We start from the raw sequence: 22,645 nt of genomic DNA, 5'->3' as shown, positions 1-22,645 counted from the left end.
GAAGACTGAATCTTCTTACTGTCTATGTTTTGAACCATTCCTGTGACACCAGTTATAGATTCCGATGCTTCACTTCAGGTTTACTGTACCCCTTGCACCTTCTTATTGACGACGAAACACAGAAATTGCATCGGAAGTAAATACAAAAAGCACAATGCCGACTTAAGTACAAGAAGACTGACTCTTCTCACTGTCTATGTTTTGAACCATCACTGTGACACTAGTTATAGATTCCGATTCTTCACTCCAGGTTTACTGTATCCCTCTGACCTTCTTATTGACGATGAAACACAGAAATTGCATCGGAATTAAATACAAAAGGGACAATGCCGACTTAAGTACAAGAAGACTGACTCTTCTTACTGTCTATTTTTTGAACAATTCCTGTGACACTAGTTATAGATTCCGATGCTTCACTTCAGGTTTACTGTATCCCACTGACCATCTTATTGACGATGAAACACGGAAATTGCATCGTAATTAAATACAAAAGGCACAATGCCGACTTAAGTACAAGAAGACTGTCTCTTCTTACTGTCTATGTTTGAACCATTCCTGTGACACTAGTTATAGATTCCGATGCTTCACTTCAGGTTAACTGTATCCCTCTGACCTTCTTATTGACGATGAAACACAGAAATTGCATCGGAATTACATAGAAAAGGCACAATGCCGACTTAAGTACAAAAAGACTGACTCTTCTTACTGATAATAGTTTGAACCAATCCAGTGACAATAGTTATAGATTCAGATGCTTCACTTCAGGCTTACTGTATCCCTTGGACCTTGTTATTGACGGTGAAACACAGAAATAGCATTGGAATTAAATACAATATGCAAAATGCCAACTTTAGTCCACGAATACTGACTCTTCTTACTGTCTATGTTTTGAACCATTCCTGTGACACTAGTTATAGATTCCGATGCTTCACTTCAGGTTTACTGTATCCCTCTGACCTTCTTATTGACGATGAAACACAGAAATTGCATCGGAATTAAATAGAAAACTCACAACGCCGACTTAAGTACAAGAAGACTGACTCTTCTTACTGTCTATGTTTTGAACCATTCCTGTGACACTAGTTATAGATTCCGATGCTTCACTCCAGGTTTACTGTATCCCTTGGACCTTCTTATTGACGATGAAACACAGAAATTGCAATGTAATTAAATAGAAAAGGCACAATGCCGACTTAAGTACAAGAAGACTGACTCTTCTTACTGACTATGTTTTGAACCATTCCTGTGACACTAGTTATAGATTCCGATGCTTCACTTCAGGTTTACTGTGTACCTTGGACATTCTTATTGACGATGAAACACAGAAATTGCATCGGAATTAAATAGAAAAGGCACAATGTCGACTTAAGTACAAGAAGACTGACTCTTCTTACTGTCTATAATTTGAACCATTCCTGTGACACTAGTTATAGATTCCGATGCTTCACTTCAGGTTTACTGTATCCCTTGGACCTTCTTATTGCCGATGAAACACAGAAATTGAATCGGAATTAAATACAAAAAGCAGAATGGCGACTTAAGGACAAGAAGACTGACTCTTCTTACTGACTATGTTTGAACCATTCCTGTGACACTAGTTATAGATTCCGATGCTTCACTTCAGGTTTACTGTTTCCCTTGGACCTTCTTATTGACGATGAAACACAGAAATTGCATCGGAATTAAATACAAAAGGCACAATGCTGACTTAAGTACAAGAAGACTGACTATTCCTACTGTCTATGTTTTGAACCATTTCTGTGACACTAGTTATAGAGTCCGATGCTTCACTTCAGGTTTACTGTATCTCTTGGACCTTCTTATTGACGATGAATCACAGAAATCGCATCTTCATTAAATACATAAGGCACAATGCCGACTTAAGTACAAGAAGACTGACTCTTCTTTCTGTGTATATATTGAACCATTCCAGTGACACTAGTTATTGATTCAGATGCTTCACTTCAGGTTTACTGTACCCCTTGGGCCTTCTTATTGACGATGAAACTCAGAAATTGCATCGGAATTAAATACAAAAGGCACAATGCCGAATTAAGTACAAGAAGACTGTTTCTTCTTACTGTCTATGTTTGAACCATTCCTGTGACACTAGTTATAGATTCGGATGCTTCACTTCAGGTTTACTGTATCCCTCTGACCTTCTTATTGACGATGAATCACAGAAATTGCGTCGGAATTAAATACAAAAGGCACAATGCCGACTTAAGTACAAGAATACTGAATCTTCCTACTGTCTATATTTTGAACCATTCCAGTGACACTAGTAATAGATTCCGATGCTTCGCTTCAGGTTTACTGTACCCCTTGGACCTTCTTATTGACGATGAAACACAGAAATTGCATCGGAAGTAAATACAAAAAGCACAATGCCGACTTAAGTACAAGAAGACTGACTCTTCTTACTGTCTATGTTATGAACCATCACTGTGACACTAGTTATAGATTCCGATTCTTCACTCCAGGTTTACTGTATCCCTCTGACCTTCTTATTGACGATGAAACACAGAAATTGCATCGGAATTAAATAGAAAACTCACAATGCCGATTTAAGTACAAGAAGACTGACTCTTCTTACTGTCTATGTTTTAACCATTCCTGTGACACTAGTTATAGATTCCGATGCTTCACTCCAGGTTTACTGTATCCCTTGGACCTTCTTATTGACGATGAAACACAGAAATTGCATCTTAATTAAATACATAAGGCACAATGCCGACTTAAGTACAAGAAGACTGACTCTTCTTACTGTGTATATTTTGAACCATTCCAGTGACACTAGTTATAGATTCAGATGCTTCACTTCAGGTTTACTGTACCCCTTGGACCTTCTTATTGACGATGAAACACAGAAATTGCATCTTAATTAAATACATAAGGCACAATGCCGACTTAAGTACAAGAAGACTGACTCTTCTTACTGTGAATATTTTGAACCATTCCAGTGACACTAGTTATAGATTCCGATGCTTCACTTCAGGTTTACTGTATCCCACTGACCATCTTATTGACGATGAAACACGGAAATTGCATCGTAATTAAATACAAAAGGCACAATGCCGACTTAACTACAAGAAGACTGTCTCTTCTTACTGTCTATGTTTGAACCATTCCTGTGACACTAGTTATAGATCCCGATGCTTCACTTCAGGTTTACTGTATCCCACTGACCATCTTATTGACGATGAAACACGGAAATTGCATCGTAATTAAATACAAAAGGCACAATGCCGACTTATGTACAAGAACACTGACTCTTCTTACTGACTATGCTTTGAACCTTTCCTGTGACACTAGTTATAGATTCCGATGCTTCACTCCAGGTTTACTGTATCCCTTGAACCTTCTTATTGACGATGAAACACAGAAATTGCATCGCAAATAAATAGAAAAGGCACAATGCCGACTTAAGTACAAGAAGACTGACTCTTCTTAGTGATTATAGTTTGAACCATTGCTGTGACACTAGTTATAGATTCCGATGCTTTACTTCAGGTTTACTGTATACCTTGGACATTCTTATTGGCGATGAAACACAGAAATTGCATCGGAATTAAATAGAAAAGGAACAATGTCGTCTTAAGTACAAGAAGACTGACTCTTCTTACAGTCTATGACTTTTACCATTCCAGTGAAACTAGTTATAGATTCCGATGCTTCACTCCAGGTTTACTGTATTCCTCTGACCTTCTTATTGACGATGAAACACGGAAATTGCATCGGAATTAAATACAAAAGGCACAATGCCGACTTAAGTACAAGAAGACTGTCTCTTCTTACTGTCTAAGTTTGAACCATTCCTGTGACACTAGTTATAGATTCCGATGTTTCACGTCAGGTTTACTGTATCCCTCTGACCTTCTTATTGACGATGAGACACAGAAATTGCATTGGAATTAAATACAAAATGCACAATGCCGACTTATGTACAAGAAGACTGACTCTTCTTACTGACTATGCTTTGAACCTTTCCTGTGACACTAGCTATAGATTACGATGCTTCACTTCAGGTTTACTGTATACCTTGGAAGTTCTTATTGACGATGAAACACAGATAGTGCATAAGAATTAAATACGAAAGGCACAATGCCGACTTATGTACAAGAAGACTGACTCCTCCTACTGTCTATGTTTGATCCATTCCTGTGACACTAGTTTTAGATTCCGATTCTTTACTTCAGGTTTACTGTATCCCTCTGACCTTCTTATTGACGATGAAACACAGAAATTGCATCGGAATTAAATACAAAAGGAACAATGCCGACTTAAGTACAAGAAGACTGACTCTTCTTACTGTCTATTTTTTGAACAATTCCTGTGACACTAGTTATAGATTCCGATGCTTCACTTCAGGTTTACTGTATCCCACTGACCATCTTATTGACGATGAAACACGGAAATTGCATCTTAATTAAATACATAAGGCACAATGCCGACTTAAGTACAAGAAGACTGACTCTTCTTACTGTGTATATTTTGAACCATTCCAGTGACACTAGTTATAGATTCAGATGCTTCACTTCAGGTTTACTGTACCCCTTGGACCTTCTTATTGACGATGAAACACAGAAATTGCATCTTAATTAAATACATAAGGCACAATGCCGACTTAAGTACAAGAAGACTGACTCTTCTTAATGTGAATATTTTGAACCATTCCAGTGACACTAGTTATAGATTCCGATGCTTCACTTCAGGTTTACTGTATCCCACTGACCATCTTATTGACGATGAAACACGGAAATTGCATCGTAATTAAATACAAAAGGCACAATGCCGACTTAACTACAAGAAGACTGTCTCTTCTTACTGTCTATGTTTGAACCATTCCTGTGACACTAGTTATAGATCCCGATGCTTCACTTCAGGTTTACTGTATCCCACTGACCATCTTATTGACGATGAAACACGGAAATTGCATCGTAATTAAATACAAAAGGCACAATGCCGACTTATGTACAAGAACACTGACTCTTCTTACTGACTATGCTTTGAACCTTTCCTGTGACACTAGTTATAGATTCCGATGCTTCACTCCAGGTTTACTGTATCCCTTGAACCTTCTTATTGACGATGAAACACAGAAATTGCATCGCAAATAAATAGAAAAGGCACAATGCCGACTTAAGTACAAGAAGACTGACTCTTCTTAGTGATTATAGTTTGAACCATTGCTGTGACACTAGTTATAGATTCCGATGCTTTACTTCAGGTTTACTGTATACCTTGGACATTCTTATTGGCGATGATACACAGAAATTGCATCGGAATTAAATAGAAAAGGAACAATGTCGTCTTAAGTACAAGAAGACTGACTCTTCTTACAGTCTATGACTTTTACCATTCCAGTGAAACTAGTTATAGATTCCGATGCTTCACTCCAGGTTTACTGTATTCCTCTGACCTTCTTATTGACGATGAAACACGGAAATTGCATCGGAATTAAATACAAAAGGCACAATGCCGACTTAAGTACAAGAAGACTGTCTCTTCTTACTGTCTAAGTTTGAACCATTCCTGTGACACTAGTTATAGATTCCGATGCTTCACGTCAGGTTTACTGTATCCCTCTGACCTTCTTATTGACGATGAGACACAGAAATTGCATTGGAATTAAATACAAAATGCACAATGCCGACTTATGTACAAGAAGACTGACTCTTCTTACTGACTATGCTTTGAACCTTTCCTGTGACACTAGCTATAGATTACGATGCTTCACTTCAGGTTTACTGTATACCTTGGAAGTTCTTATTGACGATGAAACACAGATAGTGCATAAGAATTAAATACGAAAGGCACAATGCCGACTTATGTACAAGAAGACTGACTCTTCCTACTGTCTATGTTTGATCCATTCCTGTGACACTAGTTTTAGATTTCGATTCTTTACTTCAGGTTTACTGTATACCTCTGACCTTCTTATTGACCATGAAACACAGAAATTGCGTCGGAATTAAATACAAAAGGCACAATGCCGACTTAAGTACAAGAAGACTGACTCTTCCTACTGTCTCTGTTTTGAACCATTCCTGTGACACTAGTTATAGATTCCGATGCTTCCCTTCAGGTTTACTATATCCCTCTGACCTTATTGCCGATGAAACACAGAAATTGAATCGGAATTAAATACAAAAGGCAGAATGGCGACTTAAGGACAAGAAGACTGACTCATCTTACTGACTATATTTGAACCATTCCTGTGACACTAGTTATAGATTCCGATGCTTCACTTCAGGTTAACTGTATCTCCCTGACCTTCTTATTGACGATAAAACACGGAAATTGCATCGGAATTAAATAGAAAAGGCACAATGCCGACTTAAGTACAAGAAGACTGACTCTTCTTACTGATAATAGTTTGAACCATTCCAGTGACAATAGTTATAGATTCCGATGCTTCACTTCAGGTTTACTGTATCCCTTGGACCTTGTTATTGACGGTGAAACACAGAAATAGCATTGGAATTAAATACAAAAGGCAAAATGCCAACTTTAGTCCACGAAGACTGACTCTTCTTACTGTCTATGTTTTGAACCATTCCTGTGACACTAGTTATAGATTCCGATGCTTCACTTCAGGTTTACTGTATCCCTCTGACCTTCTTATTGACGATGAAACACAGAAATTGCATCGGAATTAAATAGAAAACTCACAATGCCGACTTAAGTACAAGAAGACTGACTCTTCTTACTGTCTATGTTTTGAACCATTCCTGTGACACTAGTTATAGATTCCGATGCTTCACTCCAGGTTTACTGTATCCCTTGTACCTTCTTATAGACGATGAAACACAGAAATTGCATCGGAATTAAATAGAAAAGGCACAATGCCGACTTATGTACAAGAAGACTGACTCTTCTTACTGACTATGCGTTGAACCTTTCCTGTGACACTAGTTATAGATTACGATGCTTCACTTCAGGTTTACTGTATACCTTGGAAGTTCTTATTGACGATGAAACACAGAAATTGCATAAGAATTAAATACAAAAGGCACAATGCCGACTTAAGTACAAGAAGACTGACTCTTCCTACTGTCTATGTTTGATCCATTCCTGTGACACTAGTTTTAGATTCCGATTCTTTACTTCAGGTTTACTGTATCCCTCTGACCTTCTTATTGACCATGAAACACAGAAATTGCGTCGGAATTAAATACAAAAGGCACAATGCCGACTTAAGTACAAGAAGACTGACTCTTCCTACTGTCTCTGTTTTGAACCATTCCTGTGACACTAGTTATAGATTCCGTTGCTTCCCTTCAGGTTTACTGTATCCCTCTGACCTTATTGCCGATGAAACACAGAAATTGAACGGGAATTAAAAACAAAAGGCAGAATGACGACTTAAGGACAAGAAGACTGACTCTTCTTACTGACTATGTTTGAACCATTCCTGTGACACTAGTTATAGATTCCGATGCTTCACTTCAGGTTTACTGTTTCCCTTGGACCTTCTTATTGACGATGAAACACAGAAATTGCATCGGAATTAAATACAAAAGGCACAATGCCGACTTAAGTACAAGAAGACTGACTCTTCCTACTGTCTATGTTTTGAACCATTTCTGTGACACTAGTTATAGAGTCCGATGCTTCACTTCAGGTTTACTGTATCTCTTGGACCTTCTTATTGACGATGAATCACAGAAATTGCATCTTAATTAATTACATAAGGCACAATGCCGACTTAAGTACAAGAGGACTGACTCTTCTTACTGTGTATATTTTGAACCATTCCAGTGACACTAGTTATAGATTCAGATGCTTCACTTCAGGTTTACTATACCCCTTGGACCTTCTTATTGACGATGAAACACAGAAATTGCATCGGAAGTAAATTCACAAAGCACAATGCCGACTTAAGTACAAGAAGACTGACTCTTCTTACTGTCTATGTTTTGAACCATCACTGTGACACTAGTTATAGATTCCCATTCTTCCCTCCAGGTTTACTGTATCCCTCTGACCTTCTTATTGACGATGAAACATGGAAATTGCATCGGAATTAAATACAAAAGGCACAATGCCGACTTATGTACTAGAAGACTGACTCTTCATACTTTCTATGTTTGATCCATTCCTGTGACACTAGTTTTAGATTCCGATTCTTTACTTCAGGTTTACTGTATCCCTCTGACCTTCTTATTGACGATGAAACACAGAAATTGCATCGGAATTAAATACAAAAGGAACAATGCCGACTTAAGTACAAGAAGACTGACTCTTCTTACTGTCTATTTTTTGAACAATTCCTGTGACACTAGTTATAGATTCCGATGCTTCACTTCAGGTTTACTGTATCCCACTGACCATCTTATTGACGATGAAACACGGAAATTGCATCGTAATTAAATACAAAAGGCACAATGCCGACTTAACTACAAGAAGACTGTCTCTTCTTACTGTCTATGTTTGAACCATTCCTGTGACACTAGTTATAGACTCCGATGCTTCACTTCAGGTTAACTGTATCTCTCTGACCTTCTTATTGACGATAAAACTCAGAAATTGCATCGGAATTAAATAGAAAAGGCACAATGCCGACTTAAGTACAAGAAGACTGACTCTTCTTACTGATAATAGTTTGAACCATTCCAGTGACAATTGTTATAGATTCCGCTGCTTCACTTCAGGTTTACTGTATCCCTTGGACCTTGTTATTGACGGTGAAACACAGAAATAGCATTGGAATTAAATACAAAAGGCAAAATGCCAACTTTAGTCCACGAAGACTGACTCTTCTTACTGTCTATGTTTTGAACCATTCCTGTGACACTAGTTATAGATTCCGATGCTTCACTTCAGGTTTACTGTATCCCTCTGACCTTCTTATTGACGATGAAACACAGAAATTGCATCGGAATTAAATAGAAAACTCACAATGCCGACTTAAGTACAAGAAGACTGACTCTTCTTACTGTCTATGTTTTGAACCATTCCTGTGACACTAGTTATAGATTCCGATGCTTCACTCCAGGTTTACTGTATCCCTTGAACCTTCTTATTGACGATGAAACACAGAAATTGCATCGGAATTAAATAGAAAAGGCACAATGCCGACTTAAGTACAAGAAGACTGACTCTTCTTAGTGATTATAGTTTGAACCATTGCTGTGACACTAGTTATAGATTCCGATGCTTTACTTCAGGTTTACTGTATACCTTGGACATTCTTATTGGCGATGAAACACAGAAATTGCATCGGAATTAAATAGAAAAGGAACAATGTCGTCGTAAGTACAAGAAGACTGACTCTTCTTACAGTCTATGACTTTAACCATTCCAGTGAAACTAGTTATAGATTCCGATGCTTCACTCCAGGTTTACTGTATCCCTCTGACCTTCTTATTGACGATGAAACACGGAAATTGCATCGGAATAAAATACAAAAGGAACAATGCCGACTTAAGTACAAGAAGACTGTCTCTTCTTACTGTCTAAGTTTGAACCATTCCTGTGACACTAGTTATAGATTCCGATGCTTCACTTCAGGTTTACTGTATCCCTCTGACCTTCTTATTGACGATGAAACACAGAAATTGCATTGGAATTAAATACAAAATGCACAATGCCGACTTATGTACAAGAAGACTGACTCTTCTTACTGACTATGCTTTGAACCTTTCCTGTGACACTAGTTATAGATTACGATGCTTCACTTCAGGTTTACTGTATACCTTGGAAGTTCTTATTGACGATGAAACACAGAAATTGCATAAGAATTAAATACGAAAGGCACAATGCCGACTTATGTACAAGTAGACTGACTCTTCCTACTGTCCATATTTGATCCATTCCTGTGACACTAGTTTTAGATTTCGATTCTTTACTTCAGGTTTAGTGTATCCCTCTGACCTTCTTATTGACCATGAAACACAGAAATTGCGTCGGAATTAAATACAAAAGGCAGAATGGCGACTTAAGGACAAGAAGACTGACTTATCTTACTGACTATATTTGAACCATTCCTGTGACACTAGTTATAGATTCCGATGCTTCACTTCAGGTTTACTGTACCCCTTGGACCTTCTTATTGACGATGAAACACAGAAATTGCATTGGAAGTAAATTCACAAAGCACAATGCCGACTTAAGTACAAGAAGACTGACTCTTCTTACTGTCTATGTTTTGAACCATCACTGTGACACTAGTTATAGATTCCCATTCTTCACTCCAGGTTGACTGTATCCCTCTGACCTTCTTATTGACGATGAAACATGGAAATTGCATCGGAATTTAATACAAAAGGCACAATGCCGACTTAAGTACAAGAAGACTGACTCTTCTTACTGTCTATTTTTTGAACAATTCCTGTGACACTAGTTATAGTTTCCGATGCTTCACTTCAGGTTTACTGTATCCCTCTGACCTTCTTATTGACGATGAAACACGGAAATTGCATTGGAATTAAATACAAAAGGCACAATGCCGACTTAATTATAAGAAGATTGTCTCTTCTTACTGTCTACGTTTGAACCATTCCTGTGACACTAGTTATAGATTCCGATGCTTCACTTCAGGTTTACTGTATCCCTCTGACCTTCTTATTGACGATGAAACACAGAAATTGCATCGGAATTAAATAGAAAAGGCACAATGCCGACATAAGTATAAGAAGACTGACTCATCTTACTGTCTATGTTTTGACAATCCCTGTGACATTAGTTATAGATTCCGATGCTTCACTCCAGATATACTGTATCCCTCTGACCTTCTTATTGACGATGAAACACAGAAATTGCATCGGAATTAAATACAAAATGCACAATGCCGACTTATGTACAAGAAGACTGACTCTTCCTACTGTCTCTGTTTTGAACCATTCCTGTGACACTAGTTATAGATTCCGATGCTTCACTTCAGGTTTACTGTATCCCTCTGACCTTATTGCCGATGAAACACAGAAATTGTATCGGAATTAAATACAAAAGGCAGAATGGCGACTTAAGGACAAGATGACTGACTCCTCTTACTGACTATGTTTGAACCATTCCTGTGACACTAGTTATAGTTTCCGATGCTTCACTCCAGGTTTACTGTATCCCTTGAACCTTCTTATTGACGATGAAACACAGAAATTGCATCGCAAATAAATAGAAAAGGCACAATGCCGACTTAAGTACAAGAAGACTGTCTCTTCTTACTGTCTAAGTTTGAACCATTCCTGTGACACTAGTTATAGATTCCGATGCTTCACTTCAGGTTTACTGTATCCCTCTGACCTTCTTATTGACGATGAAACACAGAAATTGCATTGGAATTAAATACAAAATGCACAATGCCGACTTATGTACAAGAAGACTGACGCTTCTTACTGACTATGCTTTGAACCTTTCCTGTGACACTAGCTATAGATTACGATGCTTCACTTCAGGTTTACTGTATACCTTGGAAGTTCTTATTGACGATGAAACACAGAAATTGCATAAGAATTAAATACGAAAGGCACAATGCCGACTTATGTACAAGAAGACTGACTCTTCCTACTGTCTATGTTAGATCCATTCCTGTGACACTAGTTTCAGATTTCGATTCTTTACTTCAGGTTTACTGTATCACTCTGACCTTCTTATTGACCACGAAACACAGAAATTGCGTCGGAATTAAATACAAAAGGCACAATGCCGACTTAAGTACAAGAAGACTGACTCTTCCTACTGTCTCTGTTTTGAACCATTCCTGTGACACTAGTTATAGATTCCGATGCATCACTTCAGGTTTACTGTATCCCTCTGACCTTATTGCCGATGAAACACAGAAATTGAATCGGAATTAAATACAAAAGGCAGAATGGCGACTTAAGGACAAGAAGACTGACTCATCTTACTGACTATATTTGAACCATTCCTGTGACACTAGTTATAGATTCCGATGCTTCACTTTAGGTTTACTGTTTCCCTTGGACCTTCTTATTGACGAAGAAACACAGAAATTGCATCGGAATTAAATACAAAAGGCACAATGCCGACTTAAGTACAAGAAGACTGACTCTTCCTACTGTCTATGTTTTGAACCATTTCTGTGACACTAGTTATAGAGTCCGATGCTTCACTTCAGGTTTACTGTATCTCTTGGACCTTCTTATTGACGATGAATCACTGAAATTGCATCTTAATTAAATACATGAGGCACAATGCCGACTTAAGTACAAGAGGACTGACTCTTCTTACTGTGTATATTTTGAACCATTCCAGTGACACTAGTTATAGATTCAGATGCTTCACTTCAGGTTTACTGTACCCCTTGGACCTTCTTATTGACGATGAAACACAGAAATTGCATCGGAAGTAAATTCACAAAGCACAATGCCGACTTAAGTACAAGAAGACTGACTCTTCTTACTGTCTATGTTTTGAACCATCACTGTGACACTAGTTATAGATTCCCATTCTTCCCTCCAGGTTTACTGTATCCCTCTGACCTTCTTATTGACGATGAAACATGGAAATTGCATCGGAATTAAATACAAAAGGCACAATGCCGACTTATGTACTAGAAGACTGACTCTTCATACTTTCTATGTTTGATCCATTCCTGTGACACTAGTTTTAGATTCCGATTCTTTACTTCAGGTTTACTGTATCCCTCTGACCTTCTTATTGACGATGAAACACAGAAATTGCATCGGAAGTAAATACAAAAGGAACAATGCCGACTTAAGTACAAGAAGACTGACTCTTCTTACTGTCTATTTTTTGAACAATTCCTGTGACACTAGTTATAGATTCCGATGCTTCACTTCAGGTTTACTGTATCCCACTGACCATCTTATTGACGATGAAACACGGAAATTGCATCGTAATTAAATACAAAAGGCACAATGCCGACTTAACTACAAGAAGACTGTCTCTTCTTACTGTCTATGTTTGAACCATTCCTGTGACACTAGTTATAGACTCCGATGCTTCACTTCAGGTTAACTGTATCTCTCTGACCTTCTTATTGACGATAAAACTCAGAAATTGCATCGGAATTAAATAGAAAAGGCACAATGCCGACTTAAGTACAAGAAGACTGACTCTTCTTACTGATAATAGTTTGAACCATTCCAGTGACAATTGTTATAGATTCCGCTGCTTCACTTCAGGTTTACTGTATCCCTTGGACCTTGTTATTGACGGTGAAACACAGAAATAGCATTGGAATTAAATACAAAAGGCAAAATGCCAACTTTAGTCCACGAAGACTGACTCTTCTTACTGTCTATGTTTTGAACCATTCCTGTGACACTAGTTATAGATTCCGATGCTTCACTTCAGGTTTACTGTATCCCTCTGACCTTCTTATTGACGATGAAACACAGAAATTGCATCGGAATTAAATTGAAAACTCACAAAGCCGACTTAAGTACAAGAAGACTGACTCTTCTTACTGTCTATGTTTTGAACCATTCCTGTGACACTAGTTATAGATTCCGATGCTTCACTCCAGGTTTACTGTATCCCTTGAACCTTCTTATTGACGATGAAACACAGAAATTGCATCGGAATTAAATAGAAAAGGCACAATGCCGACTTAAGTACAAGAAGACTGACTCTTCTTAGTGATTATAGTTTGAACCATTGCTGTGACACTAGTTATAGATTCCGATGCTTTACTTCAGGTTTACTGTATACCTTGGACATTCTTATTGGCGATGAAACACAGAAATTGCATCGGAATTAAATAGAAAAGGAACAATGTCGTCTTAAGTACAAGAAGACTGACTCTTCTTACAGTCTATGACTTTAACCATTCCAGTGAAACTAGTTATAGATTCCGATGCTTCACTCCAGGTTTACTGTATCCCTCTGACCTTCTTATTGACGATGAAACACGGAAATTGCATCGGAATAAAATACAAAAGGAACAATGCCGACTTAAGTACAAGAAGACTGTCTCTTCTTACTGTCTAAGTTTGAACCAATCCTGTGACACTAGTTATAGATTCCGATGCTTCACTTCAGGTTTACTGTATCCCTCTGACCTTCTTATTGACGATGAAACACAGAAATTGCATTGGAATTAAATACAAAATGCACAATGCCGACTTATGTACAAGAAGACTGACTCTTCTTACTGACTATGCTTTGAACCTTTCCTGTGACACTAGTTATAGATTACGATGCTTCACTTCAGGTTTACTGTATACCTTGGAAGTTCTTATTGACGATGAAACACAGAAATTGCATAAGAATTAAATACGAAAGGCACAATGCCGACTTATGTACAAGTAGACTGACTCTTCCTACTGTCCATATTTGATCCATTCCTGTGACACTAGTTTTAGATTTCGATTCTTTACTTCAGGTTTAGTGTATCCCTCTGACCTTCTTATTGACCATGAAACACAGAAATTGCGTCGGAATTAAATACAAAAGGCAGAATGGCGACTTAAGGACAAGAAGACTGACTCTTCTTACTGTCTATGTTTTGAACCATCACTGTGACACTAGTTATAGATTCCCATTCTTCACTCCAGGTTGACTGTATCCCTCTGACCTTCTTATTGACGATGAAACATGGAAATTGCATCGGAATTAAATACAAAAGGCACAATGCCGACTTAAGTACAAGAAGACTGACTCTTCTTACTGTCTATTTTTTGAACAATTCCTGTGACACTAGTTATAGTTTCCGATGCTTCACTTCAGGTTTACTGTATCCCTCTGACCTTCTTATTGACGATGAAACACGGAAATTGCATTGGAATTAAATACAAAAGGCACAATGCCGACTTAAGTATAAGAAGATTGTCTCTTCTTACTGTCTACGTTTGAACCATTCCTGTGACACTAGTTATAGATTCCGATGCTTCACTTCAGGTTTACTGTATCCCTCTGACCTTCTTATTGACGATGAAACACAGAAATTGCATCGGAATTAAATAGAAAAGGCACAATGCCGACATAAGTATAAGAAGACTGACTCATCTTACTGTCTATGTTTTGACAATCCCTGTGACATTAGTTATAGATTCCGATGCTTCACTCCAGGTATACTGTATCCCTCTGACCTTCTTATTGACGATGAAACACAGAAATTGCATCGGAATTAAATACAAAATGCACAATGCCGACTTATGTACAAGAAGACTGACTCTTCCTACTGTCTCTGTTTTGAACCATTCCTGTGACACTAGTTATAGATTCCGATGCTTCACTTCAGGTTTACTGTATCCCTCTGACCTTATTGCCGATGAAACACAGAAATTGTATCGGAATTAAATACAAAAGGCAGAATGGCGACTTAAGGACAAGAAGACTGACTCCTCTTACTGACTATGTTTGAACCATTCCTGTGACACTAGTTATAGTTTCCGATGCTTCACTCCAGGTTTACTGTATCCATTGAACCTTCTTATTGACGATGAAACACAGAAATTGCATCGCAAATAAATAGAAAAGGCACAATGCCGACTTAAGTACAAGAAGACTGTCTCTTCTTACTGTCTAAGTTTGAACCATTCCTGTGACACTAGTTATAGATTCCGATGCTTCACTTCAGGTTTACTGTATCCCTCTGACCTTCTTATTGACGATGAAACACAGAAATTGCATTGGAATTAAATACAAAATGCACAATGCCGACTTATGTACAAGAAGACTGACGCTTCTTACTGACTATGCTTTGAACCTTTCCTGTGACACTAGCTATAGATTACGATGCTTCACTTCAGGTTTACTGTATACCTTGGAAGTTCTTATTGACGATGAAACACAGAAATTGCATAAGAATTAAATACGAAAGGCACAATGCCGACTTATGTACAAGAAGACTGACTCTTCCTACTGTCTATGTTAGATCCATTCCTGTGACACTAGTTTCAGATTTCGATTCTTTACTTCAGGTTTACTGTATCACTCTGACCTTCTTATTGACCACGAAACACAGAAATTGCGTCGGAATTAAATACAAAAGGCACAATGCCGACTTAAGTACAAGAAGACTGACTCTTCCTACTGTCTCTGTTTTGAACCATTCCTGTGACACTAGTTATAGATTCCGATGCATCACTTCAGGTTTACTGTATCCCTCTGACCTTATTGCCGATGAAACACAGAAATTGAATCGGAATTAAATACAAAAGGCAGAATGGCGACTTAAGGACAAGAAGACTGACTCATCTTACTGACTATATTTGAACCATTCCTGTGACACTAGTTATAGATTCCGATGCTTCACTTCAGGTTTACTGTATCTCTTGGACCTTCTTATTGACGATGAATCACTGAAATTGCATCTTAATTAAATACATAAGGCACAATGCCGACTTAAGTACAAGAAGACTGACTCTTCTAACTGTGTATATTTTGAACCATTCCAGTGACACTAGTTATAGATTCAGATGCTTCACTTCAGGTTTACTGTACCCCTTGGACCTTCTTATTGACGATGAAACACAGAAATTGCATTGGAAGTAAATTCACAAAGCACAATGCCGACTTAAGTACAAGAAGTCTGACTCTTCTTACTGTCTATGTTTTGAACCATCACTGTGACACTAGTTATAGATTCCCATTCTTCACTCCAGGTTTACTGTATCCCTCTGACCTTCTTATTGACGATGAAACATGGAAATTGCATCGGAATTAAATACAAAAGGCACAATGCCGACTTAAGTACAAGACGACTGACTCTTCTTACTGTCTATTTTTTGAACAATTCCTGTGACACTAGTTATAGTTTCCGATGCTTCACTTCAGGTTTACTGTATCCCTCTGACCTTCTTATTGACGATGAAACACGGAAATTGCATCGGAATTAAATACAAAAGGCACAATGCCGACTTAAGTACAAGAAGACTGACTCTTCATACTTTCTATGTTTGATCCATTCCTGTGACACTAGTTTTAGATTCCGATTCTTTACTTCAGGTTTACTGTATCCCTCTGACCTTCTTATTGACGATGAAACACAGAAATTGCATCGGAAGTAAATACAAAAGGAACAATGCCGACTTAAGTACAAGAAGACTGACTCTTCTTACTGTCTATTTTTTGAACAATTCCTGTGACACTAGTTATAGATTCCGATGCTTCACTTCAGGTTTACTGTATCCCACTGACCATCTTATTGACGATGAAACACGGAAATTGCATCGTAATTAAATACAAAAGGCACAATGCCGACTTAACTACAAGAAGACTGTCTCTTCTTACTGTCTATGTTTGAACCATTCCTGTGACACTAGTTATAGACTCCGATGCTTCACTTCAGGTTAACTGTATCTCTCTGACCTTCTTATTGACGATAAAACTCAGAAATTGCATCGGAATTAAATAGAAAAGGCACAATGCCGACTTAAGTACAAGAAGACTGACTCTTCTTACTGATAATAGTTTGAACCATTCCAGTGACAATTGTTATAGATTCCGCTGCTTCACTTCAGGTTTACTGTATCCCTTGGACCTTGTTATTGACGGTGAAACACAGAAATAGCATTGGAATTAAATACAAAAGGCAAAATGCCAACTTTAGTCCACGAAGACTGACTCTTCTTACTGTCTATGTTTTGAACCATTCCTGTGACACTAGTTATAGATTCCGATGCTTCACTTCAGGTTTACTGTATCCCTCTGACCTTCTTATTGACGATGAAACACAGAAATTGCATCGGAATTAAATTGAAAACTCACAAAGCCGACTTAAGTACAAGAAGACTGACTCTTCTTACTGTCTATGTTTTGAACCATTCCTGTGACACTAGTTATAGATTCCGATGCTTCACTCCAGGTTTACTGTATCCCTTGAACCTTCTTATTGACGATGAAACACAGAAATTGCATCGGAATTAAATAGAAAAGGCACAATGCCGACTTAAGTACAAGAAGACTGACTCTTCTTAGTGATTATAGTTTGAACCATTGCTGTGACACTAGTTATAGATTCCGATGCTTTACTTCAGGTTTACTGTATACCTTGGACATTCTTATTGGCGATGAAACACAGAAATTGCATCGGAATTAAATAGAAAAGGAACAATGCCGTCTTAAGTACAAGAAGACTGACTCTTCTTACAGTCTATGACTTTAACCATTCCAGTGAAACTAGTTATAGATTCCGATGCTTCACTCCAGGTTTACTGTATCCCTCTGACCTTCTTATTGACGATGAAACACGGAAATTGCATCGGAATAAAATACAAAAAGAACAATGCCGACTTAAGTACTAGAAGACTGTCTCTTCTTACTGTCTAAGTTTGAACCATTCCTGTGACACTAGTTATAGATTCCGATGCTTCACTTCAGGTTTACTGTATCCCTCTGACCTTCTTATTGACGATGAAACACAGAAATTGCATTGGAATTAAATACAAAATGCACAATGCCGACTTATGTACAAGAAGACTGACTCTTCTTACTGACTATGCTTTGAACCTTTCCTGTGACACTAGTTATAGATTACGATGCTTCACTTCAGGTTTACTGTATACCTTGGAAGTTCTTATTGACGATGAAACACAGAAATTGCATAAGAATTAAATACGAAAGGCACAATGCCGACTTATGTACAAGTAGACTGACTCTTCCTACTGTCCATATTTGATCCATTCCTGTGACACTAGTTTTAGATTTCGATTCTTTACTTCAGGTTTAGTGTATCCCTCTGACCTTCTTATTGACCATGAAACACAGAAATTGCGTCGGAATTAAATACAAAAGGCAGAATGGCGACTTAAGGACAAGAAGACTGACTCTTCTTACTGTCTATGTTTTGAACCATCACTGTGACACTAGTTATAGATTCCCATTCTTCACTCCAGGTTGACTGTATCCCTCTGACCTTCTTATTGACGATGAAACATGGAAATTGCATCGGAATTAAATACAAAAGGCACAATGCCGACTTAAGTACAAGAAGACTGACTCTTCTTACTGTCTATTTTTTGAACAATTCCTGTGACACTAGTTATAGTTTCCGATGCTTCACTTCAGGTTTACTGTATCCCTCTGACCTTCTTATTGACGATGAAACACGGAAATTGCATTGGAATTAAATACAAAAGGCACAATGCCGACTTAAGTATAAGAAGATTGTCTCTTCTTACTGTCTACGTTTGAACCATTCCTGTGACACTAGTTATAGATTCCGATGCTTCACTTCAGGTTTACTGTATCCCTCTGACCTTCTTATTGACGATGAAACACAGAAATTGCATCGGAATTAAATAGAAAAGGCACAATGCCGACATAAGTATAAGAAGACTGACTCATCTTACTGTCTATGTTTTGACAATCCCTGTGACATTAGTTATAGATTCCGATGCTTCACTCCAGGTATACTGTATCCCTCTGACCTTCTTATTGACGATGAAACACAGAAATTGCATCGGAATTAAATACAAAATGCACAATGCCGACTTATGTACAAGAAGACTGACTCTTCCTACTGTCTCTGCTTTGAACCATTCCTGTGACACTAGTTATAGATTCCGATGCTTCACTTCAGGTTTACTGTATCCCTCTGACCTTATTGCCGATGAAACACAGAAATTGTATCGGAATTAAATACAAAAGGCAGAATGGCGACTTAAGGACAAGAAGACTGACTCCTCTTACTGACTATGTTTGAACCATTCCTGTGACACTAGTTATAGTTTCCGATGCTTCACTCCAGGTTTACTGTATCCCTTGAACCTTCTTATTGACGATGAAACACAGAAATTGCATCGCAAATAAATAGAAAAGGCACAATGCCGACTTAAGTACAAGAAGACTGTCTCTTCTTACTGTCTAAGTTTGAACCATTCCTGTGACACTAGTTATAGATTCCGATGCTTCACTTCAGGTTTACTGTATCCCTCAGACCTTCTTATTGACGATGAAACACAGAAATTGCATTGGAATTAAATACAAAATGCACAATGCCGACTTATGTACAAGAAGACTGACGCTTCTTACTGACTATGCTTTGAACCTTTCCTGTGACACTAGCTATAGATTACGATGCTTCACTTCAGGTTTACTGTATACCTTGGAAGTTCTTATTGACGATGAAACACAGAAATTGCATAAGAATTAAATACGAAAGGCACAATGCCGACTTATGTACAAGAAGACTGACTCTTCCTACTGTCTATGTTAGATCCATTCCTGTGACACTAGTTTCAGATTTCGATTCTTTACTTCAGGTTTACTGTATCACTCTGACCTTCTTATTGACCACGAAACACAGAAATTGCGTCGGAATTAAATACAAAAGGCACAATGCCGACTTAAGTACAAGAAGACTGACTCTTCCTACTGTCTCTGTTTTGAACCATTCCTGTGACACTAGTTATAGATTCCGATGCATCACTTCAGGTTTACTGTATCCCTCTGACCTTATTGCCGATGAAACACAGAAATTGAATCGGAATTAAATACAAAAGGCAGAATGGCGACTTAAGGACAAGAAGACTGACTCATCTTACTGACTATATTTGAACCATTCCTGTGACACTAGTTATAGATTCCGATGCTTCACTTCAGGTTTACTGTATCTCTTGGACCTTCTTATTGACGATGAATCACTGAAATTGCATCTTAATTAAATACATAAGGCACAATGCCGACTTAAGTACAAGAAGACTGACTCTTCTAACTGTGTATATTTTGAACCATTCCAGTGACACTAGTTATAGATTCAGATGCTTCACTTCAGGTTTACTGTACCCCTTGGACCTTCTTATTGACGATGAAACACAGAAATTGCATTGGAAGTAAATTCACAAAGCACAATGCCGACTTAAGTACAAGAAGTCTGACTCTTCTTACTGTCTATGTTTTGAACCATCACTGTGACACTAGTTATAGATTCCCATTCTTCACTCCAGGTTTACTGTATCCCTCTGACCTTCTTATTGACGATGAAACATGGAAATTGCATCGGAATTAAATACAAAAGGCACAATGCCGACTTAAGTACAAGACGACTGACTCTTCTTACTGTCTATTTTTTGAACAATTCCTGTGACACTAGTTATAGTTTCCGATGCTTCACTTCAGGTTTACTGTATCCCTCTGACCTTCTTATTGACGATGAAACACGGAAATTGCATCGGAATTAAATACAAAAGGCACAATGCCGACTTAAGTACAAGAAGACTGTCTCTTCTTACTGTGTATGTTTGAGCCATTCCTGTGACACTAGTTATAGATTCCGATGCTTCACTTCAGGTTTACTGTATCCCTCTGACCTTCTTATTGACGATGAAACACAGAAATTGCATCGGAATTAAATAGAAAAGGCACAATGCCGACATAAGTATAAGAAGACTGACTCATCTTACTGTCTATGTTTTGACCATCCCTGTGACATTAGTTATAGATTCCGATGCTTCACTCCAGGTATACTGTATCCCTCTGACCTTCTTATTGACGATGAAACACAGAAATTGCATCGGAATTAAATACAAAAAGCACAATGCCGACTTATGTACAAGAAGACTGACTCTTCTTACTGACTATGCTTTGAACCTTTCCTGTGACACTAGTTATAGATTACGATGCTTCACTACAGGTTTACTGTATACCTTGGAAGTTCTTATTGCCGATGAAACACAGAAATTGCATAAGAATTAAATACAAAAGGCACAATGCCGAATTATGTACAAAAAGACTGACTCTTCCTACTGTCTATGTTTGATCCATTCCTGTGACACTAGTTTTAGATTCCGATTCTTTACTTAAGGTTTACTGTATCCCTCTGACCTTCTTATTGACCATGAAACACAGAAATTGCGTCGGAATTAAATACAAAAGGCACAATGCCGACTTAAGTACAAGAAGACTGACTCTTCCTACTGTCTCTGTTTTGAACCATTCCTGTGACACTAGTTATAGATTCCGATGCTTCACTTCAGGTTTACTGTATCCCTCTGACCTTATTGCCGATGAAACACAGAAATTGAATCGGAATTAAATACAAAAGGCAGAATGGCGACTTAAGGACAAGAAGACAGACTCTTCTTACTGTCTATGTTTGAACCATTCCTGTGACACTAGTTATAGATTCCGATGCTTCACTTCAGGTTTACTGTTTCCCTTGGACCTTCTTACTGACGAAGAAACACAGAAATTGCATCGGAATTAAATACAAAAGGCACAATGCCGACTTAAGTACAAGAAGACTGACTCTTCCTACTGTCTATGTTTTGAACCACTTCTGTGACACTAGTTATAGAGTCCGATGCTTCACCTCAGGTTTACTGTATCTCTTGGACCTTCTTATTGACGATGAATCACAGAAATTGCATCTTAATTAAATACATAAGGCACAATGCCGAAATAAGTACAAGAAGACTGACTCTTCTTACTGTGTATAATTTGAACCATTCCAGTGACACTAGTTATAGATTCAGATGCTTCACTTCAGGTTTACTGTACCCCTTGGACCTTCTTATTGACGATGAAACAAAGAAATTGCATCGGAAGTAAATACACAAAGCACAATGCCGACTTAAGTTCAAGAAGACTGTCTCTTCTTACTGTCTATGTTTGAACCATTCCTCTGACACTAGTTATAGATTCCGATGTTTCACTTCAGGTTTACTGTATCCCTCTGACCTTCTTATTGACGATGAAACACAGAAATTGCATCGGAATTAAATAGAAAAGGCACAATGCCGACATAAGTACAAGAAGACTGACTCGTCTT

This window comes from Schistocerca serialis, chromosome 2 (genome assembly GCF_023864345.2).
Source record: "Schistocerca serialis cubense isolate TAMUIC-IGC-003099 chromosome 2, iqSchSeri2.2, whole genome shotgun sequence".
NCBI classification, from domain to species: domain Eukaryota; kingdom Metazoa; phylum Arthropoda; class Insecta; order Orthoptera; family Acrididae; genus Schistocerca; species Schistocerca serialis.
Note: the sequence above shows the minus strand (reverse complement) of the source record.